Source organism: Gymnogyps californianus, chromosome 2 (assembly GCF_018139145.2).
Source record: "Gymnogyps californianus isolate 813 chromosome 2, ASM1813914v2, whole genome shotgun sequence".
In the NCBI taxonomy this organism is placed as follows: domain Eukaryota; kingdom Metazoa; phylum Chordata; class Aves; order Accipitriformes; family Cathartidae; genus Gymnogyps; species Gymnogyps californianus.
In genome coordinates, this window is record NC_059472.1 from 35,070,098 (window position 1) to 35,080,920 (window position 10,823).

Sequence of the window (10,823 nt, forward strand, 5' to 3'; positions counted from 1 at the left end):
ACAAACTCTTCAGCAGAGCTCTCTCACTCAGGAGTCCCATGAAAGCTTGTGCTGTAAGAGCACAAGAAAAAGACAGCATACAAGAAAAAAAACACCCCCAACTGAAAGATTCCAGACTACGGGAAGCCCTCCAATATGGTAACTGAGCAGTACCGTAAGTCGATATTTCTACGTAGAGCCTTACTTTTAATGCCACATTTCTTTAGAGTGATGAGCAAGCATTTGAGATTTCCAATCAACCATTTAGCAACAGTTCCTGCAACATGCAGACCAAGTGTTTTAATAGCTTTTTTCAAAAAGTACGTATGATAGCAGTACAAAAGCATAGTTGAAAACAAGGGAACCTGGATCTGAGCGGTTTTTCCATTTGCCTCAGGCTACCTGAAAAGATGTTCAGTTAATTCAGAGGCAGAGAGACCCACTCCAATATTATAATTACGAGTTGGGGGTTCATTTTCACATCTGCAAGGATTACATTTAAAAGTTGCAATAAAGCAATGGAGAAGGCACAGCATAAACCTACAGGAGAACATAAAGGGAAGGGAGCTGTTAGGTACATTGGCACATACAGTCTAACTTCAGGCTTCCCATACAGTCATCGGAGAGGGTTAAGCTTTCGGCGTGGGTGCTCTGAGTCACTGCCCGAAGGAGCTCAAGGGGTGATTATTTATACAGCACATTAACCACACAGGAGTATATAGGAGGTCTAAAGTTCAGGAGCTGAACATGAATACTCCCCAGAAGGTGTGGAGTTTGCATTTCTTTCTATTTGCCACTATCCCCACGGCCCCCATGAGCTCCTCCAAGCCACATTAGAGAAGAACAAGAAACTTTGTAATTTACACTAGCCAGAAACAGCCGCTATCAGTGATCCAGACTAAAGTTTCTCTGGCTCTGCCCTCCTCTCTGGCAGTGGTAAAAAACAAGTTATATGTTGACTGTTTGTCCCTGCACAGAAGAAAGTGGCCAAGATAAACTAGTTGGGTATTCTTTGCATGCAAAAAAAGAAAAGAAAAGGAAAATCAAAAAAGAAACTCCCTACTAAGGACCCTCATCCATCTGTTTTTCTTTAGGGATGCTTCAACATTAGCTAAATATCACTTATTTACACCTGAAGAAGTTAAATGATCTTGTTCCCATGAACTCTCTTACAAATGCTGTCCTGGTCTGTGATTTATATAAAAGTAGCTGTTCCCTTAATTTTATTCACAATAGCTTCATTCTTACCGTATGAACCTGCTTTGTCAGTATTCGCTTTGATTTATGGAAGATTTCAAACTACCAAAATAACTATCCCTTTTCTTTTCATTAAAGCTAATCCCCACAAAGACACTTTCATCTGCTGATTAGTCATGCTTCAGCGATCCTTGCTAACCAGAGGCTAAGTTATTGATGTGTTAAAGATGTAATCGCAGAGATTCAAGACCACTGAAGAAAATTCAACATGTTGTTTGACAGTGTCAGAATTTAACAGTGTCTTGCCTTAGTGAACCAGCCTGGGTAGCACATGCTCAGCAGCGTGGTCAAATCTCTTCACTTAGGCTACAGGCAAGAAAGGCTGCGTTAGAAAGTGTTTCAAGTCTACGCAGACACGCTGCATTACAGATCATGAAGAGAAGGGGTAGGGATTTCCAAAATACTTCGGGGAAGTGGGACCCCCACCTCATTCAGCAGGAACAAACCTAACTCCAGCATTTCTCTAAATTGCACCCAGGTTTCTGAGCCAAAGGAGCATTTTTCATAACATTTTCCATTATAACCTGTACACGTAATTCTGAAGAATTCACCATCATTGCTTATATTTCCCAGGCCTTGTCTCATTTGAATGTTTGTTTAGAAACTATCTAAGCAAATTCTTCTTGCACCTTTTCATGCTTAGACGATTCTGACCACTGTGAAACAAAACTTTCTTCCTGGCCATTGCTGTCTCTAAGCAGTTCTACATTTACACGATGACAAGCTATGATGACAAGCTCATATACTAGCAGCAGTTTCCCATGAATTCATGAAGATGATCATCCCAAATGTTTAACTTAAAAGATGTGCTAAGGAGAATAAGGACTCGTGGAGCTCTACACCCTGGCTTAGAGCTAACGGAAGTCTTCAAGACTAATCCACCACCCAGTGAGGCAGCTTGTATTACACTTCAGAAAAGGGAACGTGACAAGCGTGAACCTCCACTTCCAGCAGTCAGCACCTCTCTGACACAGCTCTGATTAGCGACTACATGACACACGTTTAAGTTCTTCAGAATACATCCTTGTCACAGGTACATCACAACTTCCTCAGTTATATGCGTATCCATAGCTGATGCTTCACTGTCTTGACCCTAACAGCTTTGTGCTTTTTAAGAAGTTAAGCGTGAGACCTGCTCTAAATCACAACTGGCTTTACAACTGGCATGTAGAGGTCTCCAAGTAATAATCAGCTTAAATCTTGTATAATCACTTTTTGGGGCATAAATGTATATTCAGCTGCCAATTATCCAGCTGTAATAAGACCCACTTCACTCAGGTCTTCTCCATCATCAGTGGACAATTGTAGATTAGTGACAGCAGGAGGTCGCCGTGGTTGCCACAGTCAGCCTGGGCCTGAAAACAGGTTAGCTGTTTTTGCGTAGTATGGAGCCTGAACAGATGCATCCTGCTGAGCCTCAGCTGGCTGCCTTCAGGGCTAGGCTAGGTGTCACTGCCTCGTGTCCCCAGACTGAAGGTGATGACAGCATGGAGACCCCTACACAGAGGCTCAAGAGGGTCCCAACCCAGCTGACACCGTTGTACCAGGACGGGAGCTGGGCTGGCTCTGTGCACCCACCGAGGCGTCTCTGCAGGAGTCCTTCTGAACCCACCTTGTGCTGCTCTTTCTCCCACAGCCCTGTTACACAAATAGCCAGGCACTGACTGCACTAACTCAGATGCCCACTTTGTCCCATTTTCGAAACTGCTGCGCAGATGAACACACACTCCCTCATCACTCTCTCTGTTAGATGAGCTACAGGTTTGGACCCTCTGTTCCATAATCTTATCATTACTTATGTTTGACCTGGATCAGTATAGCCATATGCCTTTCCTGTCTTCTGTCATTCAATCTCAAGTGCTGTTCACGATAGACTTGATCCTCATTTTCAGGCTTTACCCCTTCCTTTCATGTCCTGTGCTAGAAGACACTGATGATGCTCCTTCTGCCACGTCCAGCCTTGTACTCATAGCACTCCTTTGTATCACTGATTTTTTTCCACGTGGTTGATGTTTCATCCATATTATGTCAGTGTCCCTTATTTTGCAGCACAAACTCATCATCTGTCCTTGCTGTTTAGTAAATCCGTGAGCCAGATCAGAATCCCCCTTTCCTCATGAATATTAGACACAGAGCAGTATGTACAGGGTTCATGGCAGCCAGCTTTCTGCCTCCTTTCTAGCAGCTGCTTCTTCATCTGGTGTATTTCTGGACAGACGGCGTCCAGTTCCAGGGCAAATACTGCTCCTCTAGGAATATTATTGGAATCCTCTGGCTGAGCTCGGTCTGTGAGCCCAAATCCACTGAGAACATATAAATTGGTCCATTGCTAATTTGTGCTGGAAAGCCCCGCTAGATATAGGAATACGCCAGGAACACAAATCTCTGAGATCTTCTTTTCAACTGAAATGGCTTCTTCTCTACTCACTTCATTTACCTTTCAGCTTTGTCCTGGCCAGCTAAGACTGATGACTGCTCCACACACCATATCAAAAATTTTCTCCCTCTAGGCATAAATCACACTTGGGAGGGGAGGGGAGTTGTACTCTGTACCGCAACTGGAGCTGGTTCTGCAGATTGCCTGCTGGATGATGCCCTCCGAGTCCTGTGTCAGCCATTTGTTGGATATTGTTATTATAGCAAAATAAGCCAAATGAGCCTATCAGAGTTTTACCCCTCATATATAATAGGGTTTTGTATTATCTGCAGTTGGGACAGTCTAACCTTAGGCTGCATGGCAAATGAAAAAAAAAAATTCTTTCAGTGCCCAAACTAGATCAACTCTGCTCTGATTTGTGTCAGGTCCACCACTCGTATTTGTTCTGTGATTGCACATTTCAGGCAAGGGTTTAGTTCCTATATTTTGTGCAGCCTAAACGGAAGACTTAAGAACTGGACTTCCATTTTGAAATACCTTTATTTCTTCACATTGGGAAAATGATAAATTACTGTGAGCGAATGATCAGATTAAAATGTACAAAATCACTCATAACCTGTATATGTCAAATTCCAAGGCAATTAGGCTATTACTAGTGAAGAAAGACAGCACAGAGGAAAAACATGTTTTCACTGTGACCCGGCAGTTCACTGACTCAGAGACAGCCTATCTGTACCAGATCTGTGAAGCAATCCAGAATATTTCAGTCAGCTGGGATGGATAATGCTGACACACACGAGACAGAGCCAATAGTTGTATCTCACAGAGGCAGTAACAGCACTCAGTGTAACTAACAGGTGTTGTGTTGTTCCAGAGGCTTTGAGTGGTCCCACTCTAGTTTTATCCTAATGAAAAAATGGTTTAGTTTGCATCCACATTGACTGTTCCTAGACCTCTGATTGCTGCCAGTAGGTAGGTACTGATTACACAGGTAATCAGTTTGTACGGCTCTTTGAGTGACTCTTCATCCCCATTGCAGTGCCTGGACAATCACACATGGATACGGTAAGGAGCGCGCCTTGTTCCTTTAGACCAGGCAGCGTTGTTCACTCTGATACTGAGGCGAGCACCCAGCTCCTTCACTGTTACTTTGCAGATCTCCTTGAGAACAAACAATTTCTTCTTTCTCAAAGGACATCCCATTAATCAGTTTGTGAATGCTGATGTATATCCCTTTGCTGATGGCTTATCAACCCTTTCTCTTCTTGTTACCCAAGATGATTTTATGCATGTCCTGATAAGATCCCATTTCTTGATGACAGTATGACCAGAAAGGTACCCATTAGGTGGCCTTCTGAGCCCTCCTCTTTTCTTCTCTCAGGTAGCTTCTCTTTACGGAGAGTCACCTTGGAGCAGGAGGAGCCCTATCCTGTGACACAGGCGTCACTAGCAAGAGTCAAACCTCTTTAAAGTGGTATGCAAATGCAGCCTGAACAGCTGAATTGCTTCTGCCTCCACATGGCCTGGCACACAGCTCGTGGCTTCTCCGTGGTGGCACCTGAGAAAGCACACCTGGGGACCCTCAGGCTCAGAGCAACCTTTGCCCGTCCCAGGCAGGCTACTTTCTCTGTTTAGAGCTTGGGCGCGCTCTTTGTCTCCCTTCCTTGTTTTTCCCCAGAAAGTGTGGAGTTTGTCTCCAGTAGTTTTCTGGTATGTCTCCTGTAATCTTCCAAAACATGCTGGTTGTATGACTAATGAAGTGGGAGTGGGATTAGCAAAAATCATTTCACTTTTTCTGTCAACGGTAGCTATATCTATACTAGTAACTCAAACTTTGCCAGCCCTGAGACCTAGAGGTCTCAGGTACATCCATACACCTGAACTTTCTTGCCCACCAAAGCATGGGATAGGCACATTCACCCTACCTAATGGATCTGGCCCATGGCCTGTGCCATCTCCTGATACACATTGGGAAAATTTTAAGAGAATGCTACTTGGCATTAGCCAGAACTGTGCCATGGACCCCAACAACGATTTAACAACATAAACATGTTTTGGTGCCTGAGAAAGTTCTTTGGTACTACTTAATTTACTAACACAGGAATAGCCAGTGTGTCCTGAACAGGTCTCGTTTTATTCTTTCCATTATGTTACTAAAAGAAACTTGAGCACTTTTTAACCCCTTTCCAGTCGAAGAACTCCTAGATTCAAGATGTAATTACTCAAGGGCAGTAATTCCAGGCTGGTAAAAAAAATGCTTCCGGACAGCACTTCTGTGGGCATTTGTGTTAGCAACACTTGTTCTCATGCACACACACAGAAAGCAACCATATGTGAGAAAGAATTTGCAGAGAATCTGAGTGACAGCACAGAGATTTTTGTTTGTTTTTCAGGGCACATCCAGCACTTGGTGATATGGCTGGAAGCCGTGACATTCTGCTCATGTTTGGAAGCCTATGGGACAGGAATTGCCGGTCTCACCTCTTGTTCATACTCTTTGGCTATTCACAGCATAGAAATTGTGGCTGGCTGTTGTGCAGACTTATGGAGAAGGTAGGGTGAATCATGCTTGTCGCGTGAATGTGTCTTTTATTCCAGGATGTTCTTTCACTGGAGAAATTCATAGCAACTGGTTGGGTCTAGGAAACCTGAATCTGATGTCATGCCACCTGTATAACTTCTGCTGTAACCTATGAGTTCACTGGCGAATTTATCTCTTTCGCATGCCTTGAAAAAGAAAAACAGCTTAAATGATTTCAAGTGGGCATGTTGAAGCCTTGCTGATGTAAGAACTACAGGGTAGTATAAGCCACCTCATTTTTTGGCAATGGCAGAAGGTCCTTAATGCTAATATGAATCCATGAACGGTAGCAGAGGTTTTGCCTGGTGCCTCTTCTTTATTAAAGTTAGTAGGATAGCTACAAGCTATGGTGTTTCTACCTCCTCCACTCTGATTATTGCTTAGAATCAAGTGCCAGAATAATCAGTTCATTGCTGAAGAACTTTACATCACTTTTCTTAGCAGATCTCATATCCCATACAAGGCAACAATTCACAGCTCTGAGTCCAAGTACAAGAGGGCATTCCAGCTGGGACTGGGAAAGAAGAAAGCATTAACATTAGATTACTTCAAACCAGTTCATCTAGTGTATTTCCTCCACTAGTGCTCCACCACCCACCATCCCAGCTGGCTTCAGATTCATTTGATGAACACCCAGTTGAATATACAGGACATGCAACACTCACAGTGTACACAAATGTGATAAAATTCAGTTCTTATCTCCATGTCAAAAGGCCCCAGGCTGTGGATCACAAGTGTAAATGAGTGCAGCTGAATGCTTTTCCATTTTCAGTTTTGTTTTTACCATGGGGTTTGAAGTGTCACATTCTGTAATATAACTTCCCTTTTCTAGTCACAAACAAATGACATCTGGCCACTTTCAATAAGAAACTTGAAGAGAGGGGACATTTTCTTTCAGCTTGTTGGGCCCCTTCTTAACCTTCAAATTCCTAGGAGAGCTGGGGAGAAGGAAAACTTAAAAAAAAAAAAATCCCCTAATGATTAAACTCACGAATGAAAAAAACTTTCCTTTGAGCCTCTGAGTACCGTTTGCTTCACACAATCTCAAACATCCCGACACAGTTAATGTTTGAGGAGCTATTTGCTGCTCCCACTCTCGTTCTTACATCATACAGGAAACCCTTGCAGGAAATGAACGTTCAGTCAGCCTTCTTCTCCCTCAACACCTTGGGCTTACAAGTCTAAGACAGAAAGCACACAAGGAAGAATTAAGGTGGGGTAAGAGCACCGGAGAGGCAGGCCAGACACCAATAAATCATACACCTTGATTTTCCTGCCTGGCGCAATGTTCAATTTTCTTTCCGGAGATGGTTCTCTCAAATAATCTGGGTTTCACTGAGCAGGAAGGTTTCACTACCTATCCCACACGGGGGCTTGTCATTCAGGGTGGTGTAGGCTGAGTCTGCTTTGTGACTGTGTCATCTCAGTGGGCATTTTCAAAGGAATACAAAGAAATTAAATACCTCTCTTCCATTTCACATGAAAGAATGGGCTCCCTGCCCTTGATGTATCCCCAGACTGTATATTCTCATCACCGTAATGATGTGGTGCACCTCTTTGTTTGGGCTGAAAGAGTACGGTTTCGACCAGACTCGCCCAACTTTTTTCACCCAGGAGCAGAGAATGGCTGAGGTTATCAAGATGAATAAAAATTGGGGAAGGCATTGTGAGCAGGGGTAATGAAAAGCTCTTTTCTTCTTCGGTTCTTAGTCACCAGAAATACCAGACACATCATTTTAAAGATTAGATTGTTCAGGCCAAACCACTGCCAATGGTGCAATGTGTAGTAAGTCCGGAAGAGGCAATTCAGTGACTGTAAGGAACTGCATGGCCTCCTCCTGATGATCTACATGAGCTTCTTTCAGAGCTGATTCAGGACAAGGGAAAGATTTCGTATGGTTCCTATGGCCCAGAGAGTGGCACCATCCCTGCCACCGCAGCTAGTTGAAGGTTTTCTAGATAAATGTTTTTTTCTTTCTGCTGAAAACACGAATATACTGAAACTGATTTTTGTTGAAAATATTGAAATGCTAAATGGAAATGTACCAGTTCTGACTCCATTTCTGCCTGCCTGCCCAGCCAGCTGCCTGCTCAGCTCCCTTCTAGCTACCTTGGCAAGTGCAGGACTTCTGTCTTGCAAAGTGCTCGGAAAAGCACCTTTTGGTTTCAAAACACTAGAAAGTGCCACAGCAAGAGTTGTCTGTTTTTGTCAAAGCAAATGAGCAGCTATTGCCAAAGTAAAGCTAGTGGGGACTGTGGGAGTCAGAGATTCAAACTTCTGGACTGTCATCATCACAATCTGAAACAAGAAAATTTATTTAAAAAAAGGTATTACACTTTCCCATGAACCCACAGAACAGTAGAAGGCCCTCAAAGTTTCTGTGGAATCAGAGGCCAGTTTGTGATTTTCCTACTAAAGGGCGCTGGCAGGCCGCACCAGCCCAGGTGAGTTCACTGACGCATGGCCGCTTCCTCCTCAGGCTGTAACAGGCACAGCGGCTTTGCCGTGCCATTGCGGGGTGCAGCATCTTCCAGATCTCTTTAAATGCAGCCCTCTCCTTTGAAGGTAAGTCGCATTCCCCCGGGACTCGCTGGGAGCACATTTCTGTTTGGGAAAATGCAAGTGAACCTTTTGTGGCGTGTGAAGGAAATTCTCTGCATTGATCCTGTCGTGTCCAACAGAGATGGCGAGCTTTTACCTTTTTGCCAACATGTGGTCCCTGGGGCCATACTAGGCTCGAAGGCCATTACAGGCTCTGCCGTGATTAGCGGTGTGGCTATGCTTGTTTGGGAAGTCCTTAAATAATCTGAAACACCCACTGTAGAAGGCAGTGAGCTGGCAGGTCTGCTGATGCTAACATCACCAGGTCACATTTCTGCCCTCTTCCACACCCATCCTTATCTTGCAATGGTCCATTAGGAAGGGAAACTCACCCCTAAAAAAAAAAAAAAAAAGGCAACAAAACCAAATAGCAAGAGAGTCATGTGCTGCAGCAGTCGGGGTGTTTAAGCAACAAAACAGCTATCGCATGAATCACAGTGGTATTGCGGGGATTGTAACACCAGGGACAAGTTTATACACAGCTCAGCACAGAACTGTCTAAAGTGGTGGTGAATTATCAGTGCCATTGTGCAGTCTGCAAGATTTTTGGAATATTACCTGGAAATAGGTAAGAGGAAAAATCTAACATGGGAGTTGTTGCTCCCTGGCTGCCCCTGCTTACAAGGTTTGTTTCTTAGCATGTAACCAGCCACCCGATGCTCTGCCAAAGAGCGGCCAGACTACCCCAGCACCAGCCCCCTAAATGCCATCGCCATACTGTGGGAGCATACACATGGCATTTGGAAATGAGAAAATAAGCTCTTTGTAAATATCCATGTCCATCCACAGAAAGGTCCACCGCAGAAACAAGCAACAGGGCCGGTGAGCCTACTGCCGTTGCGAGGCTCACAAAATCACACTTCAAAAAAACCCCTGAGATTTAAACTATTATTATAATGGACTGGTCTCTTCTTCTGTTGCCTTCCGAGGTTATGATCCTCCAAGGCTTTTGCTTCTCACAGCTTCTCTCTGCCGCATGGGCTTCTAGGAAAAATAGTACACCATCTCCCAGGACAAGTCACAGCACATGGCCACACTGACTTCTATGGTGAGACGAAGGAAAACACAGCAACGCTGGTTAGAGAGAGTTAACTCTAACCCCCTGCCTCTGCCTGGGGACACAGGAGCTCAGGGCAAGTCACTGAACGTGGGTCGCTGACTTCAGAGCCTGCGGTTGCATACTGTTCCCTTCTCCAGTTCAGAGGGGATGCTCTGGGAGTCAGCTTAGCTTTCTAGTCCATGAGAAGTTCACCCATAGTTTACATTTTCCAATATTTTCATGGTGACTAACAGTGTTATTGAACTCCAAGGAGGACAATCTTTGTGGCCCTGGGTGACCAGCTTGTTTTACAAGTCCCAGTCTTGTCTCTGGCTCTCCCTGCTTGCAGCCTGTTGTCTGAACACTTCCTTTGTCTCTGAAACCCTGTGGTCCAGTGCTCTACAGCCTGTCCCACATCTCCCTGACCTGCTACAAAATCTCTTTCCAAAAGCTATCATTCATCAGCTTGTTCCTGATGAGAGTAGTTGATCAAAGCAAAAATGTGGCTTGTTGTACTTGCCAGTATCAGAGAACCCCACAGCGTATCTGATGCGAGCACCCATCTTCACGGCAGCTGAGCTAACTGGAATCGTGATTAGCTGCACACTGCCTCCAAAAAAAGGGGTTGGCTGGGGCTAGCAAGTTAGCTGGGGTCTGTATGGGGGGAAAAGACTGACCTTGTGTAGAGAGAGAACGAACGCAGAGCTGACCCCAGCACTTCCGAAGCCTCTGAGAAAAGCCCAGAGCAGAGAGAGCACGTGGGCTCGCACGTGGTGGTCCCTCCGATCCGCTTACAGTACCCAGGCGGCAGAAACTTTGCCTGGCTTGGAAAGTCACGGTGCTAGTGCACTGCCTGAGTGGCACAGAAAAGTTTCTGTGTTTATGGTAAAACGATCAAAAACAAGGCCTGAGAGGATTCTTTTATAATCAAGATCATTTTCTATCCTGCAAGCAGGAAAGCAGAGGGGCATTGCAAAAGAGGGAGATT